This window comes from Pelodiscus sinensis, chromosome 2 (genome assembly GCF_052426305.1).
Source record: "Pelodiscus sinensis isolate ZL-2025 chromosome 2, ASM5242630v1, whole genome shotgun sequence".
Taxonomy (NCBI): domain Eukaryota; kingdom Metazoa; phylum Chordata; order Testudines; family Trionychidae; genus Pelodiscus; species Pelodiscus sinensis.
Window position 1 is genome coordinate 146264729 of NC_143053.1, and position 20493 is coordinate 146285221.

The window sequence follows — 20493 nt, forward strand, 5'->3', positions numbered from 1 at the left end:
CGTGTTGTGAGACTTTGGGGCTGTAGCTAACCCAGTCAGGCAAGTTGCTAAGCGTTGCATAGAGAATAGCATGGTCACAGCTCATCAAGGGCCCATCCAAAGTGCACAGACAATGGGCCACTAATTTTTTTATGTTTTCTATAGCGAGGGATGTGAATGGGAAAGAAGGTTGCCAGAACTGAGGGCCTCAGTGCTAAGGCTGTCCGTGTCAGCATGCTCACCGATGCTGCCTTGGGGGCCTGCTTGAGAGGGCATTTGCTCATTTCTTTGGTTCCATTTCTGCAGTTATTACCTTCTCCAAACTAACCTCATGAGTGGCTCCAAAATGTGGACTTACAGCTGGAGAAATTCACAGGTATTACCAGTGTAAGCACCAGTGACTCCTAGGGCCCTGTTTTATCCTGTGTTAATATTTACTTCCTGCAGGTGGAGGCTCTGCCAAATAAACTCATATGGGACAATAAGAAGGACATTGCAGGCTGCTGAGATGGAGATAGGATCCAGAAGAACAGGGGTCTGGCATAAAAAACCATAAGGAGAGTGGCACTAAAGGAGGGTGGCTGGGATAGGTAGAAGAGGGGGCACACTACACATTTAAACTGCACTAAAGGTGAGTACTGTTCTCTACTATACTAGCATGTGTGAGATTGAAGGACTAATAGCTCCCACAACTATATTCAGAATAGGAGATAAGCAAAGCTCCTACCTGTGTAATAAAATTGTGGTAATTTCTGTTTCAGCGAACAAGATGGAGTTAAGCAGAGTCTACAATTGTTTCATGAAGGCATGTGCATGTGCTTTGAGGGAGCATAGTAAGCCAGGGTAGGGGGGGGATGAGTAAAGAAGAGAGCATATTTATATGGAAATGGGAAGAATCTTCAAGCCAGGGTCCTGAGTTACATATAAACCAAGATGATAGGAGACTGATTTCAGTGACAAATAGGGTTCCTAGAAAATATCAGTCTGATTGAATTTGGGTGTCACAGACCAAATAATAAAAAAGAACAAATGCAGAAACGGGTAAAGCATTTTGTCTAGATGGGAATTCATTGCCGGCTACAGCCAAAGTGCAGCCGGCATGAGAAACTCAGGCAAATGCTTCATATCTCTGTCCAAAATTTTTCTGAGCAATTCTGATTTAATTAGGAAGCAGGATGTGGGAAACCTATGCCTTTGTGTCCACTACTGAGGAAAAACAGTGACTTGAGGGTGTGGTTACCATATTTCCATTTCCCCAAAAACGGACATTGCAGAAAGATAAAGGAACACCATTCCTACCCATCCCGGTTAATAAGTATTGATGGAGCTAACCTGCATGAATTTATCTAGCTCTTTTAAACCCCTGTTCTTTTAACCCTTTTAAAATCCTGTTCTTCACAATATATCCTGTGGCAAGAAGTTCCACAAGCTGCTCATGTGCTGTGTGAAGAAATACTCCCTTTTGTTTGTTTTAAACCTGCTACCTAATCATTTCATTTGGTGACCCCCTAGTTCTTATGTTATGGAAACAAGTAAATAACTTCTTATTCACTTTCTCCACACAAGTCATGATTTTGTAGATCTCTATCATATCCCACCTTCAGCTCCTCTTTTCTAAGCCAAAAAGCCCCGGTCTTTTTAATCTCTCTTCATATGGCAGCCTTTCCAAACACTTACTCATTTTTGTTACCCGTTTCTGAACTTTTTCCAATGCCAAGATACCTTTTTTGAGAGGAGGCAACCGCCTCTGTACACTGTATTCAAGATGTAGACATACCATGGATTTGTATAGAGGAAATAATATATTCTCTGTCTTATTCTCTAGTCCTTTGTTAATGATTCCTAACATTCTGTTTGCTTTCTTGACTGATGCATACATGGATCAAATTGCAAAATGGGGTTGGGGAACTTAGGGGGTTTTTGTTTGTTTATGGTTTGGTTTGTTGTTGTTTTGTTTTTTTCTGTAAATGTGGCCTGGATACCCCTGACTTGTTTAATTCCGCATTACCCGAGAAAACTGACAAATTCATTCTTTAGTTTAAATGTTATTTGAACTCAATTCAGTTTCTTCTATTTGCTGACTGCCTCTTTTTCATCTGTTGAGACTCTAATCACTCATCTTTATCATTCCCTCACTATTATATAAAGTGCACCTGGCCTCCTAAAAACCAGAATTCTGTTGTGGCATTCCTTTGAAAACTAAGAGGGTTGAGAGCAGACAGACAGAATGGGCAGGGCTACATTTACAAAAGTAAAAGATCCTTCTTAGCCAGGGGCTTAAAAGTTGCAGATCAATTATCTTGGTTTTTTCAGCTTAACAACTAGTCAGTCCCACTTGCAGAGCTCAGAGAACTGCTGCCCTGCAAAAAAAAAAAAAAAAAAAAAAAAAACCCACTCAGGATCAATCTATTAAACAGAAAGGGGCTGGGTCGCTCAGTGTGCATATACGATGAAGCTGTTGCTGATGACATACAATGTTAAGTATGCTATTTGACTGCATCAGTTTATATTGAAATGGGGGGGGGATGCTGCAGCAGAGCCAGGAGCAATAATGGCAGGGATAGGAAGCAGTAGAAGGGCACAAGCAGGACAAGCAATCCAGGATAGTGGCCTGGAAGACACTACAGGGATGAAGCAGAAATGCTAATGTGTTGCACCAGTACCAGTTCTTCATTAGTGACTGTGCATGGAAACTAATACTGAGTCAAATTTATTCAAAGGAAGTTTATGGCAAAGGGCCCAGCTGAGTCTACAGTCCATACTGCTAGGTGGCAGCTGCCCTCTCATTCCCTATAATCCACCAACAAAGTCCTCAAAAGTGGTACCACCAGCTGAGACGTGAGATGAGAAGCCAGGCATGAAATGATTCAGCACACCCAAGCAGCTTCCGTATCCAGGACTCATTGGATGCATCTACACAGCAAAGTTATTTTGGAATAACGGCCATTATTCCGAAATAACTATGCAAGCGTCTACACAGCAATAGCGTTATTTCAAAATAATTTTGAAACAATGGGAGGTTTATTCTGACTTCTGTAAACCTCATTCTATGAAGAAAAATGCCTATTCAGAAATATAGTTATTTCACAATAGGGGCTGTGTAGCTGCTCCGCTTCAGCTATTTCAAAATAGCCCCTCCCCAGGGCCATTCTAACTTATTCCTCCTCAATGCCTCCTGGGGCTCTAAATCGAGATAGCACGTCTACATTAGGGAAACCTTCCTCGGACTAATTTTGAGGCTTCCCTGCCAGGTAGACATGCTATTTTGAAATATGCTAGCTCAGAATAATTATTCCGGAATACCTTATTCCAAAATAACTGTGCAGTGTAGACGTAGCCATTTTGTGCCTGCTGGAATGTGACGCTGTGCCCTTGTGGGCAGTGGTGGCTGGTTCCCAAAGTAAGCCCTGCAGTGGGGCTGCAGGTAGCAAGCTGCTGTACCCTGATGCCACCTTGCAAATTACATTTTCAAACCGGGAAACTAGGCAAGGAGTCCCTTGGAACTCTATTAATGAGAATAAGGCCAACTGATGAGGAAACAGAAGAGACAAGTGCTGTCTTCTCCCACACCCTTCCTGGTTGAAAAACAGGGACACAGTATAGTGAAGGCCAGGCCAGGCTGGGAGCAAACTGATTTAGCCCTTCACTGATCATCCTGCCAGGCTCAACCTCCTCACCTCCCCCCCCCCCCCACCCACATCACCATTCACCCACAGCTTCATTCACCATTTGGCCCCAATCTCTCCTGTATGAACCCAACCCCTCTTCCTCAACATTCCTAAGGCCCCTGAGCACCCATCAAAATCACCCCCCATGCACGCATAAGCTGAAGCCCCAGGCTGAGACCCATGCATCTTCCCACCTAACCTGTGCACACAGCTCAGAGCTACTCTTTCCCCACACAAAGTCAGTATCAGCCTCCCTCCCCTGAATGAGAGCACTTAGGCTCAGTAAACTTCCTCCTCCTTCCTCACTCCTATCAGGCTCAGCACCCTCCCTTAGCCCAGAAATCCTACTGATTGTTGCTGGGCCTAGGGAAACAAAAGAGAATGACTGTGGGTACAAGGAGCAGAAAGTGTGTCTGTCTGCTGCTGAGTTGAATTAGTCCTGCAGAAGCACATATGTCCCTGCCAGCACCTCCTCCCTCAGAAGTCTACAGTCTACGTGCTGAAGGGGTAGGAGACCCCACTCCCCAGTGACAGCATTTGGTCTTGCACCTTACAGTACATTTAACCACAGTCCATGGTATCTCCAGCAAGCACGGGCCTTCTGCCATTACTGGTGGGAAGTAGACCGGTTTGTCCCTAATAATAAGTGGCTTCTAGTATAATATTTAATTTGAACTTCGGTTACTTAAAATATAGCAAAGGCACCACAGCACATGTAGGAGACAAGAGGCCAGGCCTGCTGATGGGAGGAGGGGGGCAAAGGAGACAACTGCCCTGGGACCTGGTGAGTCACTGGTGCTGCAGCAAAGCTGGTGCCTGGAGCCCTGAGCCCTTTAAATTGCTGCTGGGACGCTGTGTAGCATGCTCCAAGCAGTGCGAAGGGCCGGCTGTCTTTGGCCCCACCCCTGCTGCCAGAGGCCCACCCCTTATGGGATTGCAGAGCCGGCCTCCACACATTGCCTAGGAGCCTGGCATGACCGTCAGCACCCCTGCAAGAGCCTTATGTTCTAAGAAGAGTGATCCTTTTGTTCTTGCCCAGTAAATGAGTTGACATACTACCAAGGCCATGTCTACACTACTACTCATGCTGGCAAAACTTATGTCACTCTGGTGTGAAACACGCACCCGAGTGACATAAGTTTGGCTGGTAAAAATGGAAGTGTGCACAGCGTAATGCTGGTGTGAGAGTTTGTCACACCGCTTGTTGCCTGTTGTTGTGGTGATTTTATGATATCAATGAGAGAGCTCTCTCCTGTCGACACAGAGTGACTACCTGAGCTAGTACTACATGAATGGTACAGCTCTGCCACTGTCAGCCAGCGAGCACAGACGTGGCTTTAGTTTAAGACAAATGCTCACAAAATGCTGGGAGGAACCCAGCAAAGCTTCTGTAAAAGGAAAGTCTATTACTTGTCTTTTGAGACTTAGTGTTCCTGTTGTTAATAATATGACTGTGCGGGAGAAAAGCTCTTGCTGCCAGAGGTGAAAACGGCTCTTTCAGCCTGAGAAATCCTTTGCTTACCCCCCAAAATGGATTCTGCATCTCATCTAATATGTCATCCAGCAGGAGCAGCAGCAGCAAAGCAGAGTTTGATGATCCAGAAACCAGAATTTATGGCATCTGTGAAAAAGAGCAAAATCACACACTGAGTTTTATAAATACTATGTTTAAAAACAAACAAACAAACTGTCTTGCACAAGATCATATGCAAATGGGGCACAGCAATGAAAATAAGCAGCAGAATGGCTCTTGCGCAAGTGGGGTTTTTTGCTCAAGAAAGAGCAGTGTAGACTGCTCCTTCTTGCACAAAAGCCCCTTGCGCAAAAATGGTGGCTCATTAAGTATGTAAATGAGGCGTGGTGATATTCATCATCATGCCTCATTTGCATATGTTCTTGCGCAAGGCTGGGCAATATAGACGTAGCCATACAGAATGGGAAGTGATTGTCTAGGAAGGAGTACTGCTGATTTAGGGGTCCTAGTGAACCACAAGTTAAACATGAGTCAACAGTGTTACGCTGTTGCAAAAAAAGCAAACATGATTCTGGGATGCATTAACAGGAATGTTGTGAGCAAGACATGAGAAGTCATTCTTCCGCTCTACTCTGCACTGATTAGGCCTCAGTTGGAGTATTGTGCCCAGTTGTGGGCACAACATTTCAAGAAAGATGTAGAGAAATTGGAGAAGGTGCAGAGAAGAGCAACAAAAATGATTAAAGGTCTAGAAAACATGAGCTATAAGGGAAGACTCAAAGTAATGGGCTTGTTTAGTTTAGAAAAGAGACAACTGAGAGGGGACAGGATAGCAGTTTTCAAGTATCTAAAAGATGCCACAAGGAGGAGGGAGGAAAATTGTTCTTCTTGGCCTCTGATGATAGGACAAGAAGCAATGGGCTTAAACTGCAGCAAGGGAGGTTTAGGCTAGACATTAGGAAAAACTAATGTTTTTTTAATGGGGGGGGGGAATGGGGGCATTTGTTTTTTCCAAGACAGCAAACAACATAGATCATTTCCTGCTCAACATACTGAATTCCATACTCAACATACCTTTCATACTGATTTTTAGTTTTACAGAATTTTGCACTTGAGCTAAAAATCCTGGTAAATTATGGTTTATAATGGAAAGGTCAGAGCTCTAATCTGCAGAATATGCAGAATATTGTTGTAATAACAATGCTTTAGAGCTTCAGCTTTAGGAATCATTTTTCCAGAAGCTGATGTTTCTGATTTATTATTCTGTTTGGGAGTAAAATGCTACAAGCTAAGAAGATAAACATCTTTTAATCTAAGAATCAAAACATATAATTGAACTGAAGAGTCAAGCACTTTTTGATCAGACTGAAATGCAGTACAGTGGGAAATTTTGTTCATTGTTCCCAGCGTTATCCAAGTATACAAACAAGATTAGTATTTTCTAATACTTCAAATTCATAATGTTCTCAGTTCAGTCACTAGGAATATCCTGGGATATTGGGAAACCATCAGTTTCAAAAAGAAAAACCAGCTGTAGCACCATAAAATCACATATGATGCCTTCTTTAGATATTGTCAGTCTTTATTTAGGCAACACACATATACAGTATATGTCTGTAGAGCTGCACCAGGCCTCACACTTCCAGCAATTGCTGACAACAAACCAACCAACATTAGATAGGCACACAAGTTTTTTGTTCAACTATCTATCCTCCCCAGGCCTGCCAGTGGCTGGTTATTAAGACTCACATTTGTCTCCCTTTTAAATATTTACTATACAACTTACAAAAAACCAATAACGATTTGTAATCCATTTCAAATGACAAAGAATATTAAATAGGCACTCCACTATTACACTGTATAACATTGCCATTATGTAGATGGATATTTCTCATGCATGGAATGCCTCAATTCAAACAATGCAAATACAGTAATTTGACTATATTTGCTGCATTTTCAGGAACAATTTTTGGTTCAAATCTGCCATTCTGCAATGAAAACTTGTATAGTCTTTCTACAAGGGCTATCTGTATTAGCTTATTCTGTCATAGGCTCCATTTCCAGAGTTTACCACAATCCTTTTTCTCAGCTGATAGATGTGATGGTACACAACTCTGCTGTCCCCAAAATTACCATGCTGGGGAGGTCCTGTAGGGTGGTCTGGACCAGGGATGTTTACTTAATGGTTAAATTCTGCCTAGATCCTGCCTGCCAGCTCTGCACCCAGGGTTCCTCCTTGCTGCTAGTCAGGTGCCCGGGGCTCTGCTGCAGCCAACACCTGGATGCTGCTGCCACCTGAAGGTGAAGGCTGCAGACCTGGTTATTGTGGCTGGCGGCTGTGCTGGCAGTTCACAGCAGAGCTTGGGATTTATGCTCCATCTGAGATTTCTTAGGAGGCGGAGAAGCCATGTTGATGCACAATGTCTCACCTGATGTAGTGCATTTCAGGGAGGCAACACTGAATTTAGAGGTGGGCCCCATCAGGGAGCTGGTTTTAAGGCCATGTTCTTGTTTCCTTCATGTTCACAATGGGACTCTGGCAGGTGCTTTGGTATCGCTGGCGCCTTGTAGGAAGGGCCAAGGAAGCACTCACGTCAGTGACAAGCATGGCTCCAGCAGATCTGACAATGATGGACCTGATTGTGCACGTGGGTACAGAGCCTCCTCTATCAGGTGTCTGCAGAGGCGAAGTTCCCTAGCTTCCTAAGTTCCAGGCAGGAACAAGTGGCAGATGAAGCAGTGTTGCTGGGATAAGAGAGACAGTGCTGGCGCTCGTTGCTCACAGACAAAAAGCATGGGTGCTTAGCACTGCTTCTGAAGCTGGCTTGCCAGGACATAGTCCCCAGGAGGTGGAAGTGCCTCGGAAGGGGACAAAAGGCCACCAGGGGAGACCTAACTGACTAAACACTGGTAGACAGAAAACAGGTTCTGACTCTTGGCCGGGCAAAGAGGGAACTGGAGTAGCATTAACCTGCACAGCCTTTTAAAGCCTTACAGGCAGCACTCAGCCACGTTACCACATGGGTATCTGGACACTACTACAAACCATTCCAGCTCTGACACGTGTTGCACACGTGCACCCACATCTGGAATCCATATAGAGACCATTATAGAGGAGAAGAAACCTCCTTTTGCTCACTTTCGTCAGTTCTGAGCTTTTGCCAGCTGGAAAACAGTTGAAGTGTTGAAAGAGCTACTCTGTCTCTGAATGTGAGTAACAAACACTTGGCGTTTCTCATCTCATGCTTTCTTTTTCTTTCCCAATTCCAGTTAGCAAAATGTCAGAGTTCTGGAGAAAACTTACGATTTCAAAATAAAACTTTTCTGAAAGACTCTCCCCCAATTTTTTTTAAATTTGAAGTTTTTCCAAGCTGTTTTTTTAAAATATCAAACAATGACATTTCAGATGAAAATGCTTTCAATCAAATCCTGTTTTCCAATAAAAGCTTTTTAGCAGAAAATTGTCAGCCAGCGCTACTGATATTATGTTAAATTAATTCTAGTATAAGTCCATGGGTTGTTTTTTTACAGAGTAGAAAACCTTTTTCTTCCAAATACTGAACAACAGAGCAATGCAGTATTAAAGACTGTAAAATAGGAAAAAGTCCTATTTCTGAAGTTAAATAAAGCCCATACTTCATGAGCCAATATAAGAAACATTACATAAAGATTATGCTGATTGATCATGTAAGGAATTTTTGACAGACTTTTCAGGGGCTCATACATTTTTTATAAACTCTTGCTATTTTAGTGAAGCATAGATATAGGGTGATTAATGTCAGTTTTTATTCACTCCTGTGTTGTTACTGTGCCGCATGCTAAAATCTATGGTTAACGTCATCAAGAGTTTTCATTGTCTTGTCTTTGTACTTTGCATTGTGTATTCTCCTTCTTCTATTTTTAATTATTTTAAGTGGTTAAATTCCATTTGAAGCTTAGGGGTCTGATTTTCCTTTGACTTCAAACCATACAAATCAGAAATAGCGCCATTAACGTCAAGAAGATTACGTTACTTCGGAAGGAACAATCAGTTTCACACATACAGAATGGGAAGTGATGTCTAGGAAGGAGTACGCCAGAAAGGGATCTGGGAGTCATAGTGGACCACAAGCTAAATATGAGCAGTGTGACACTTTTGCAAAAAAAGCAAACATAATTCTGGGATGCATTAACAGGATTGTTGTGAGCAAGACATGAGAAGTCATTCTTCCTCGCTACTCTGCACTGATTTTGGAGTATTGTGTCCAGTTCTGGGCTTCACATTTCAAGAAGGATGTGGAGATGTTGGAGAAGGTCCAGAGAAGAACAACAAATTAAAGGTCTAGAATGAGCTATGAGGGAAGACTGAAAGAACTGGGCTTGTTTAGTTTGGAAAAGAGAAGACTGACGGGGGACATGATAGCAGTTTTCAAGCATCTAAAAGGGTGTTACAAGGAGGAGGGAAAAAAATTGTTCTCCTTGGCCTCTGATGATAGGACAAGAGGCAATGCGCTTAAATTGCACCAAAGGAGGTTTAGGTTGAACATCAGGAAAAACTTCCTATCTGTCAGGGTGGTTAAACACTGGAACAAGTTGCCTCGAGAGGTTGTGGAATTTCCATCACTGGAGAAATTTATGAGCAAGTTATACAGACATCTATTAGGGAAGATCTAGATTAGAGGTGGGCACGATCAGGGCCGGCCCGAGCCATTCGTGCGCCCCGGGAGCACAGCGCCACCCCCCAGACACGGAGCGCATGTGTGGCCCCACCCTCGGGCGTGTGGCACGTGTGTGGCGCCGCCCCAGGCACGCAGAGCACACGCGGTGCCGCCCCCGCCTGGCCTGGCAGCCCCACGCAGTGCACCCTGAGCGGTAGCCCAGTCAGCCCGTATACCTTGGGCCGGCTCTGGGAACGATATGGACCACAGGCTAGATGCAGCCTGTGGCCTGCCATGGCAGGAGGTGGGTGGATGAGAGACTTTGCACGCTTCTCCTGCCCCCACTCCCTGATCGGCTTAGGAGTGAGGTAGTGTAAGAAGTCTTCTCCCCCTCCACCACTGCCAGGGTTACACGGCACGTAGATGGAGCTGCCAGCTGTTCAAAATGGCTGGCAGTTCCCTCTATGCTCCACATGCCCCTAGTGGCAAGGGGGTGGGAAGAGATTTTGTATAGCTAGGGGCAGGGGAGCACGCAAACTCTCTCACCTCCCTTCCCCTCCCTCCTCCGCCGCCAGCCAGGTTTGCATGGTGGATAGCAAGAATTGCCAGCCATTTTCCAAAGCTGGCATCTCCATCTACACACTGCACACCCCTGACAGGGAGCAAGAGACTTTGCGTACTCCCCTGCCCCGAGCTGTGATGATTGGCCTGGGGGCAGGAGAGCGCACAAAATCTCATCCATTCCCTCCCCCCACCGGGGGCATGTGGCACATAGAGGTAGCTGCCAGCTGTTCAAAACAGCTGGCAGTTCCCTCTAGGCACCACATCACCCTGGTGGGGGATGAGAGACTTTGTGCACTCCCCCACCCCTCAGGACCTGATTGGCCTGGGGGTGGGGGGACATGTGCAAAGTCTCTTGCCCCCGAGGGATGCACAGCCCTAAGCAGACATGGAGGGGGGCCCATGTAACTGGGGCTGCTGCAGGAGGGAGCCTGCCTCAGGGATCCTGTTGGACTGCTGGCTGGAAGCCACCTAAGGTAAGTGACTCTCAGCTAGAGCCTGCCTCAGCCCCTGCCTCTTGCACCCCAGACCCTCCCACTTCTTAACTCCCTGCTCCAGGTCATCACCCAAGTACACCGCACCAGATCATGATTCCCTCCAGACCCCTCACTCCCCTGCTACATCTCTCCCCCAGGTCAAAATTCACTCCTGCACCCCTACTCCCTCCCAGACCCAGCAGCCTAATCCCCTGCCAAGGTCACAACAGCCTGCTTCACCTAAACTCCTTCTCAGACCCATATCCTCTCCTACACCCCAGTCCCCTACCCTCTAAGCTCCCTTCTGCACCCAACCCCCATCCCAGGCCCCACATCCCCTCCATAGAGAAGTGTGGCCCTTGACCACTTGCCAAAATCTTGGAATCTCTTCCCCCAACAAAGCTTATTGTCCACCCCAATACAGAAGGCACTTGGTCCTGCCCATGAGGGCAGGGCACTGGACTTGATGAACTCTCAAGATCCCTTCCAGTTCTAGTGTTCCATGATTCACACCAATTTAAAGTCAGGGTGCAAAGCGATTTAGGTCATTTGTTAATATTTTCCCTATGCATTATGAGTTTTAGGAGTGTAATTGTGCAATATGGTTTATAATTCATAGATGTCTGAGTTCAATAAATGTGACATTGCAATGAAATTTTGCTGGCTATGACCCTGAGAAGTTTTGATTAGCCCCAACTCACGTTAACATCTGTAGGAGGGATGGATGTGCAGTCATTCTAAGAAACAGGCCCTTTGTAAATTGTTTTACAAGTGTCCATCCTTCGCCACTAAAGGCAAGTAGTGTTTTGTTATTGACTTGTCAGGTACATGATGGAGGCCTAAGTCCCCTCTTCTCTCTCCCCCCCCCAAAAAAAACCCCTTAAAAGTGCTAAGGACGTGAATACTTGGCCCCAGGCAATTTCTTGAGGGATTCCAAATAGGAAACTAGAGTTGAGGTTTTCTCCTCTTCTACCCCAACAACAGGATCCCAGCTTCCCTAACTAGTCCTGTTCCCTCAGTTGCCTCAGCCAACTGCGCCCACTACCAACTGCACAGTCTCTCTCTAGCCTCTTTCCCCCACCACACACAGCTCAAGGAGATGCCCCATCATGTGACTAAGAAAAGCATCACATGCTCTGTACTTAGCTATTCTCTGCTGTCACCTTGTGTTCCTCCTTCTCCTTTTATTTCCATTGTGCCATTCTGCTCCCCTCTCCCCTTCCACCAGCACACCCAAAGGGTTCCATCCCCAGGAAGGGGAGGTAGGATGAAGGTCATCAGAAGCACAGGCCAAAGAGAGACGCTCCCCAAAGGGGGAAGTAATACAGGGAATGCTGAGAGTTTCCAAATAACATTTTCTTGTTCCACCTGGAAGAACCAGAAACTCTTCCTCCTCCAGGGTGCATCCCCCAAAGAACACCAAGCTCTCTGCAGCCTGATCAGTCCCCAGATCATCAGAAACCATGGATCAGCTCCTTTCCTAACACTGCAGTAAATATCAACTGATTTCAAAAGACGACTCCTGTAGGTTTTTGATCTCACTCGGTGCCTATGTTCTCACTAGAGGCATGTTAAAAAATAATGTATTATGAAAGAAACATCCTGCTGGTTCCTGTAGCTGTCACTAACTTCACTGTTCCCAGCAGCAAATCTTCTGAGTCCAACAAATAAAGGGTGAGATTACAACACCTTTTCATAATATCCCCTTAGATAAAAAGGGTGATCTTGAGCTAGATGAAACTACTTGTTTCAGCTGCAGTTTCTACATATACTTGGAAGTGACAAAAAAAATGGGAGCACACCAGAGGTCAGTATTCTGGGCGGAATGGCAGCTGGAATTAGATGGGATGGGCTCCATGCCAGTTTCGATTGTACAAAACGGGCTGACTGAGTAATGGAAAATGAATAGATTGTTTAAATAGTTCCTCCCAAACTTTCAATCATGTTAATTCAGACACGGAGTCCAGATGTTTTCCTCACTCTTCTTCAAGGTCTTGCACTTACCTCATGACAACTTGTATGACAATGTAGCCTGCTATTTGTATATTCTAAAGCCAACTGGTCAGTGAGGAACACAAAATCAACTACCTATTTTGTTAGTGCCAAGACACACTGATAAAAATAATGAGAAAGAGACACAAATGAAAGACAGAACCAAGCACTGATGGTACCTCACTCTTTTAAAGCATTCTTCATTTTCAAAGCATTTCCCAATCACCTAGTTCTCACACAAAGAGTTTCACCTAGTAGAAAAGACTTATATCTACACCAAGCTAATAAAGAGGAGGGAGGGTATTAAGTTAGCTAGAAAAAGTGATCTAATTAATGGAAGACAAAAGATCAAGTATCTGATGGAGGGAATAGTTTTCAGATATTAATAGTGGTTCTAAATGCCTAATATAAAACACCTCCATGAAATCACATTTTCAAGAAGTGCTAAGCCCTCATGCGCTGAAAATCCAGGCCCACCAAGCTGTTGCTAGCAAGACACCAAGGTACTTTCGAAAATGTAAGTCAAAAGGTCTAACAGAAACATAGTACTATATAGAGAGAGCATTTAAATTAGAGAATGAGTTATGCATATATAAAGAGCTGCCACTTACTTAGCTGGCTAACCCAAAAGACTGAGCTGCTTAGTTACAAAGGCAGGACAAATTAGTGAGTCAGAGAAAGATGCCACTTAAATGGCTTACTCAGAAACTTGTTTTTATTTATCTAATTCATCTGCTTTAAAAGGCAATCATCCAAAGCTCAGGCTGCATATAGAAAATGTAACAAACCCACATAGTAGCAATACATCTGTACCAATGGTAAGCATTACAATCTCTCTCTCAAATTATACCAAATGTATGCTCCCCAGACACTCCCCACCCCCTCTTTGCCTTGGATAAGCCCTATAGCAAGAGCTGCAGATTAACGAATATGGGTTCAGGAGGACCAGCAAGGAAGCTGATGCCAAACTCAAGTCTGCTGAAAATAATCTGTTTTCCAGGCATCACTGATCTAAACCAGTGACTGTCAGTGCTAATGCTTCAGGCTATAACAGCTGCCATAGACTGAAACAGGCACAAGAAATCCCAGAACTCCAAAAGCTTAGGGCTTTGTAGAGCTCCTGATACACTTGGCACTCTCACTTGGGAGGCATGTGAGATCTTCATTTCAGCAGAGATTGGACACCGGAATGAGTTATGAGAAGGGCCATACCACCCTGTCAGATAAGGGGAGAAAGTAGCCTCACTGCAGTAACTTAAATAGTTCCTCAAACTTTTGTTAATTCACATTTCTATTTCATTCTATGGTACAAAAAGGGACTAGAGTGGGCAACATCCCACAGTGGTTATTACACTGCGCTGCAACGCAGGTGGACCTAGGTTTTACTACACTGTCACCCATTAATAGCCTGCTGAGCTCTCCCTGCCTCGCCCTCAGGGCAGCTTCCCCATAAGAAGCTGCAAGGCAGCGCACCAGCACCAGTAGTACCAGTCACGTGACCTCCCCACAGAGCTCAAAGGAGTGATATAAGAAATCAGACTCACAGGATGGGCCTTCGAGAGTTCATCTCATCCAGCCCCATGCACTCATGTCAGGACGCTCAGAAAGTGTCAGGACACGGTAGGGAATGAGGGCAGCAGGCTCTCTCTCTCTCTCTCTCTCTCTGTATAAAAAATACAGTCTGTCAGAGAAAAGAAACTCCCCCCCCAGTAAAAAAAGTTTGGCCAGGCCGCTCTTGTTCTGCAGTACTCCTTGAGAGAAACCAGCCATATTTATTTATGACAGAGGTGAATTTATAGTATTTATTCTAAGATTTTTAATAGAACGTGTTAATAATGAATTTACAGTATTTATTATATTTATTCTGTGGCTTCTAGTAAAACGTGTCAGAGATATAGGGATGGGAATGGCAAGGGGAATAGTCTCTAATCTTAAAATATCCAGCTACAGTAATTAAATAACAGTGAGAACTACAAACTCTTATGTACTACCCAAAAACAACTACAACACTAAGCTTATACAACAGGAAAAAATCAAATCATACATACCAACTTACACAGCACACGGAACATTTCACAGATATCTGTTCGGTTGCGAAAGCTTTGGTTACGCCCGAGAGTCAGGGGAGGTGGCTGGTCGGTTGATCAGGCCAGCAGCGCTTTGAAGTATACGAGAAGGCACACGCACGGTGGTACGTGTGTTGCGAAGACCTCCTAGAGCAAACTGTGCCATGGGTATTTATCCCCAAATCTGCACATCGCTTTCCCACGCTTGCATATTACCATATATGGCCCAATGGTCACCAAGTGGGGGGGTCTGTGTCCCAGGGGTTGGGCCGAAACTGTGCAGGTTTCATGCGACCAGGTAAGCCCCGCAGTTCTCACGCCAAGGTGACGGGTGGGAGAGTCTGAGGCTATTTTCCCCTTTTCACACCTTTCCTTTTTCTAAAGGCAATGGTATGCAGGAAGGGTGCGGCCGGTTTCTCTCAAGGAGTACTGCAGAACAAGAGCGGCCTGGCCAAACTTTTTTACTGGGGGGAGCAGTTTCTTTTCTCTGACACAGTCCTGGTTCTAGATCAGCCAAGAGGAACTGAGGGTCAGGGAGGAGGAGGCATCATCACCTCATATAGCCAGGGGAAGGGGGGGGGGGGGGACACAGCCATGTGACTGGTAGTGGCCAGGCAAAAGTCTCCAACGCTAGAATGCTGGATGAGCACACACCTAAGTGGAATATGTGTCTACATCTACTTGAAGAACAGCAAATTTTCTGTCAACCAAAAACTAGCTGTGAAAATGAAATCTGACTGGAGACCCAAAATGAAAATGTAATTACTACGCTTTTCAATCCTTCACTGCTAAGTAATGACCACCACCAGCACTGATCCATGCCAATGAATTAAGTGGGCTAGCTTCCTAGAGCACGTTAGCTATTTTTCCAAATAGCTTCAATACTTGTGTGACCGTGTCTAGTAAAGCTTGTAAAATACACGTCAGAAATCATTGAGAAAAAATGCATGCTTGCTCCTAGGTGGCTGTAACTGGTTAGATAACAATGTGACCCTTTTGCCAGGTAAAGCCAGCAGCAACCAGGGCCAGGTTCATAATCTACAAGTTCCTCTGCATCCATCCAACACAGAACTGGCTCAAGTCCCCAACCAGTAACCTGGAGAAATTCACACACTACCCTTGGGCACCTCTGAGAGGCAATGCTTCCCCACTCACAAGCACAGAGTCTGAGTGTAGAAAATAAACTTTTAATAAAAGGAAGGGAAAAACTTGGCATTAAATTGGGAAAACATCACAAGTAGGGCTCATAAAGAAAAAAACATGAGTAACAGTCCCCTTCACATGCTCAACTCTTTTCTGCACCCACTCACAGTTGCTGCCTTTGGTCAGGACAGACCCAAAGTCCAAGGGTGCCTCTACCATCCTCAATGGGGGAGGTAAAGAAGCAATTTACTCGCTCCACTGGTCACTCGCCATCTGCTGACCAGCCACTTGCTGCTCCCACTGGCTACTCTGTCAGCTGCTTGCTCGCTGCTGCCCCTGCTGGCCCACCACTCACTGCTTCCACCAGCTTGTGGTGGATTTAGCTCTGGGCAAAACCCCGTTATTTCAGCACTCAGTGATTTCAACTCTTGGCCCAAAGCACAGTCCAGCCACAAGAGATTCCCGCTTACACTGGAGTAAATTTAAAATAATAAAGAAGGCTCCTTATTTTAGCTCTATCATTCAAACAGTGGGGAGAAACTGGATGAACCAGTCTCTCAGCTGTTGCCTGAAAGACATGTAGCCTGCTGACTCAGAGTCCTGCCTTCCCCAACTTAATTTTGCAAGGCTCTTGGCAGTGGAGCCTCTGTCCATCCAAGTTTCTTAATACTGACAGATTGCGTCTAGACTGGCATGATTTTGCGGAAATACTTTTAATTGAAAAGTTTTTCCATTAAAAGTATTTCCACAAAAGAGCATCTAGATTGGCAAGGATGCTTTTGCACAAAAAGTGCTTTTGCGCAAAAGCATCCATGCCAATCTAGACGCACTTTTGCGCAAGAAAGCTCCGATGGCCATTTTAGCCATCAGGCTTTCTTGCGCAAAAAATGAAGGTGCCTGTCTACACTGGCCCTCTTGCACAAGTATTCTTGCACAAGAGGGCTTATCCCTGAGCAAGAGCGTGAAAGTATTTTCGTAAGAAGCACTGATTTTGTACATTACAAAGTCAGTGCACTTGCGCAAATTCAAGCGGCCAGTGTAGACAGCTGCCAGTCTAGATGCACCCAAAGTGTCTCTCTCCTTCTGAACTCAGTTAAACACAGTCTGATTTTTCTGTATTCCCACAATAGTTGCAAGCATTTTTCACAATCCCTACATTTAGTATTAACACAATTTGTGACCCCACAACAGCTAAATTGATTACAATGAGCAAAACTCCACTCTATCAGCTGAATATCTAACATCTAAGCAAAGCAGGAGGAAACTGTATGTACATACACACACCCAGGGTTTCTCTGCCATTTCAGCTGGCAGTAATGGAAGCATTCATTCAGATCCTGGTTACAGGAACTTAGTGCAGTTTTACAGTTTTACATAACTTATCTTTCCCTTTAATGGTGCATGGCCATGGGGAGTTAGGGATGATCATCCAATGAGGATCTACACAACAGGAGTTATTTAGTTCCTTTTCTTCTTTTAATGTTATTTATGAATTTAAGTTATGCAGGGAAAAGGACAGAGCAGCAAGATTTACAAAATGCTAAATAGCATCTAATAAATAGAAAGCAGTTCAGAAGAACACAAGGGAAGCTAGCCACTGTCATGTGCAATGGCATAAATAATTATATGCCCTGAAAATGCATGGTGTTCAAGTCATTCAGCCTCTAGAAGCCAAGCAAATAGATGCAGAGTGTATGTTTGTGACTGATCACTTGCCGCTGAATATTATAGGTAGTAATGCCCTTGTCCGCCTGGTTAAGCTTAAAATGGAAATGAATCTGTCATCCAACAATCATCATCATCCATTCCACAGGAAATTATTTAAATCCACACAGAGCATAACCATGTTCAGTAACGCTTTTATTTAGGAAACAACATAAGCTACAATTACCACACTTGGATGTAAGCTTGTCATGGTCTAGTCCAGGCCACTAAAGACTATAAGCAAGATTTTGTGTTTCGTGCTGAAGTGGTACTATAAGCTACATGATCAGAGATTTTATTGCCATTGCCTGACTTTGGACATGAACTGATTTATATCGGGTCCAATAGCACAGGAAATGTCTGACAAAAAACTACTGGATCTGCACCTGCCAGCAACACCGTCCAGATGAAAAGCTTCTATGTTTACCTTTAAGAATGTCACTTGTGTCACATTTTCAGTATTTAGACTTACTCATCAGTTGGTAACAACATTTCCAGCTGCTCTTAAATGCCTACTGAATAAGTGTTTGAAGGAGAACAACTTAAACACTTGACAGCAGTTATAATCAAGGCACACTATAATTTTAATTGGAAAACCGGTATGAACATGAATCCTTCCATACTGTTAAACTCTCCCTGTTACACAAGCGAGACACTTCCAGACAAATACTAAAAAAATGCCAAAGGAAAGGCATTTGGATTGCATCAAAGGGAAGAAGTACCCCTCGACTCCAACATACAGCTGTTTTAAAAGAGCTGGTAGAAGCAGGCTGACCATGGGTTCTGCTTGCTCTCTCTTTTCACTTGCTAGCATAGACTCCAACTCTGTGGCTATTCCAGGGCCGGAGCACCCATGAGGAAAAAAATTTAGTGGGTGCACAGCACTCACTGATTCCAAGCTCCCTCTCCTGCGCTGACTAACTCCTCCTCCTCCCTCCCACAAACAACTGATTTGCAGCACTCAAGCTCTGGGAGGAGGGAGAGGAGCAGGGGGCAGGGTGTGCTTGAGGAGGAGGTGGGGAAGAGGCAGGGCAGGAATAGAGCAGAGGCAGAAACAGGCAGAGCAGGATGTTGAGGGAAGGGAGCTAGAGTGGAGGGGTGGGATCGAGGATCCTCCAGCAAGATGAGGAGTTGGCAACTAGGCTTGCTAGCACTAGCCTTTCCCAGTATCTGGCCCCTCTCGGTGTAATAGCTCCTACCACGTACAGAAGCCTTTCTTACTGTTGCATGACTCCATCTCTTCAAATCTCATCTGAAAGCCTATTTTTCCCTCCCTCACCAACATCATACACATACACCAGTGTTCCCTCTAACATTTTCTATCCTTGGTGGACTGAATTTTTTTTTAGATGGATTGAAATTTCTTATGTGCAACACCAGTAGTGAGGTAGTGTGTGGATGTGTACCACCAATGCAAACAAAACACACACATACATACACACACATACACTATATATAAAATAAAATATAAATAGACACACACACAGACGCACATATATACATATATTTTAAGCAGTCTATATATGTGGAAGAAAATATATTAAAACATGATACCGGTGTCTAGTTGCTGTGAGGTACCCTTAGGGTATGTCTACACAGCAAAGTCATTTTGAAATAATGACCACTATTCCAAAATAACTTCGCGAGCATCTACACAGCCAAACCACTATTTTGAAATAATTTCAAAATAGCGGATGGTTTATTTCGTGTTCTGTAAACCTCATTCTATGAGGAATAACACCTATTCTGAACTAGCTATATCGGAATAGGTGCTGTGTAGACAGGGAATAGGGTCTAAATCAAAATAGGGAGCCTCCAGCACTTCCTAGGGTGCCTGGTGGCTGCTCTGGCCATGCACAAGAAAACTCTACACACACACACACACACACACACACACACACACACACACACACAGTCCCCTGGAGCCCTTAAAGCTTCAGACTTTGCAGGCAGGATTAGTGGCGGAACTGCGAGCCATGCACAGAACTATCGACCGCAGGGTGGAGGAGGACCTGCAGCTATGGTGGGAGAGCTGGGGAGCTGCTTGCACAGGGCCGCTCATTGTGCAATGACATGCACACCCTAGTACAGAGCATGCTGCCTCCTCCAACTCCAGTCTCCGCTGCCTCTCCAGCTATCACTCTCTCTCCACACCCTCCCCATCCTCCGTGGACGCTGAGGCCCCCACACCCACAGCCGTGGGATCCACAGAGGCCGGCGCCACTCCCAGCCCAAGCCCTGAGCCTCTCCTCCCCTTTCCAGTTCTCTCTTCTCTCCTTCCAGATTCTCCACACCCCCTTCTTCCACCCTCTTTCCTCCCCTCTTCCAGCTTCTTTCCCTTCTCTGTCCCCAGTTTCTTTTGCCCCACAGTTGTGTAAAATAAAGTTAAGTTAAGTTTTGCCAAAAAGAAAATATATGTATTTGTTCATCAGAAATGGGGGGAAGGGAGGGGTAAGTGAAGGGGCGGCAGTGAGGAGTTGTTGTATCATGAAAGCAAGGTACTAACAAACTTCAACAGGACTTTATTTACCAAAAGTGAAACCTATTTACAAAGCTGCACCTCTCTGTAGCTCTCACTCAGCCCTGACTAATCTTCTCCTCCCTCCTTCCTGTTTCCTGTGCTTCCAGACTCCCAACTGCTAGTGCTCCCAGTTCTAATAATTACAAGCAGCATCTAAAACACAATATTCCCTCCTCTCTTAAGAAGCTCTCTCAATTTTAAAATAAACATTGTTGCTCTAACCACAACAACAAATATGGAACAAGCCACTATACTGTTGGCAGAAATATTAC

General features: G+C 44.7%; 1 long non-coding RNA gene across 1 annotated transcript in view; it reads right to left on the minus strand.

Moving 5' to 3' along the window:
- Nucleotides 1-350: 350 nt before the first annotated feature.
- The window catches only part of LOC142826787 (uncharacterized), a 31376-nt gene continuing 11233 nt past the window's right edge, over nucleotides 351-20493 (minus strand). The window contains exons 3-4 of the long non-coding RNA XR_012901031.2: nucleotides 5170-5268; nucleotides 351-2339 (exon numbers count right to left, since the gene is read on the minus strand). This is a non-coding gene — a long non-coding RNA (uncharacterized LOC142826787). The remainder of the gene's footprint in view (nucleotides 2340-5169; nucleotides 5269-20493) is intronic.